The sequence below is a fragment of the Etheostoma spectabile genome, chromosome 3, assembly GCF_008692095.1.
Source record: "Etheostoma spectabile isolate EspeVRDwgs_2016 chromosome 3, UIUC_Espe_1.0, whole genome shotgun sequence".
Classification (NCBI taxonomy): Eukaryota; Metazoa; Chordata; class Actinopteri; order Perciformes; family Percidae; genus Etheostoma; species Etheostoma spectabile.
In genome coordinates, this window is record NC_045735.1 from 25808766 (window position 1) to 25809957 (window position 1192).

Consider the following 1192-nt stretch of genomic DNA (forward strand, 5'->3'; position numbering starts at 1 on the left):
CACACACACACACACACACACACACACACACACACACACAAAACAAGAACCAACAAAAGGAAAGGAAACACAAAACAGGAAAGAGAAAATCATGAGGGAGAAACAATCATAGGAGAAGAAAAATTAAATGAACAAATAGGTAGTTTAAAACATAATGGTTTAGACAGGCAGCAGTGCAGTCTTGCTCATTTTTTTGTTGAAAGGAAAACATTTTAAATACTTCTACTAAAGATGTCACTCTAGCAATCCATTGCAACTTCAATGACAGGGCCTCAATTTTCAAAACTTAGTATCCTGCATTCAAATTATGTGCTTAAGTGCAGATTGGATTTTAAAATGCACCAGTTCCTTATTATAATAAAAAGAATATGTGGGCTTTGTTACCCGAAATAGTAGAGCTTCAGTAAGCTTACACTGCAAAACATTTTAGCACGATGAAGCCAGGGCTGGTTAAATTCCAGCTAAACTCAATCATAGACTGTATTAAATAGTACTCAATGCATTTTAAGGTCTATATTGGACCAAAAGGTGGTTTTGTGAGTTGAGTTAAGTTATGTGGCAAAAGAGCTGCTAATAAATATTATCAAAACAAAGTTGCAGCCGGTCTAGGTCCAAGCCCTTTTTTAAATGTCCGGTATATTTTACGCCTTTAAAGATAAAGACAATTAATACCTTAATTACTGCACATGATTCATTTGGAAACATGTGAATGTCAGGAACCAGTGTTAACATCCATTTCCAGAGTATCTGACTACTCTTGCCGATCCTTCATAAACCCAAACCACTTATTAACCACTTACTAATTATGACAGAAAATGTGCAACTAGGAGACAATCTGGGAAAAGATTGTTAAAAAGTTCATGCGGATGACTAAAAAGGGATAAATAGAAATACAGACGAAAACCATGCAGGCATGCAAAAAGGGAGAACATCAATTTAAATATGAATCATGTCAAGAAACAATATTCTTATTTAAGGAAGACTTAAAGACTTAAGGAAGTTTTAAAAGTTTTAAAGTGCTCATATTATGTTTTTAGGTCTTTCCCTTTCCTTTTGTTGTGTTATATATCTTGTTGTGCACGTTATAGGTTAACAAAGAGAAAAATCCCCAAATCCCCACCCAAAGGGCTTTACCATCTCCAACAGAAAACACTGTTCCAAACAGCTCTATTGTAGTCCTGCCTTTACTTCC

General features: G+C 35.1%; 1 protein-coding gene across 5 annotated transcripts in view; it reads right to left on the reverse strand.

Annotated features, from left to right (window-relative positions):
• The window catches only part of arhgef12a (Rho guanine nucleotide exchange factor (GEF) 12a), a 66585-nt gene that overhangs the window by 20330 nt on the left and 45063 nt on the right, over positions 1-1192 (reverse strand). The gene's annotated exons all lie outside the window — the stretch shown is intronic.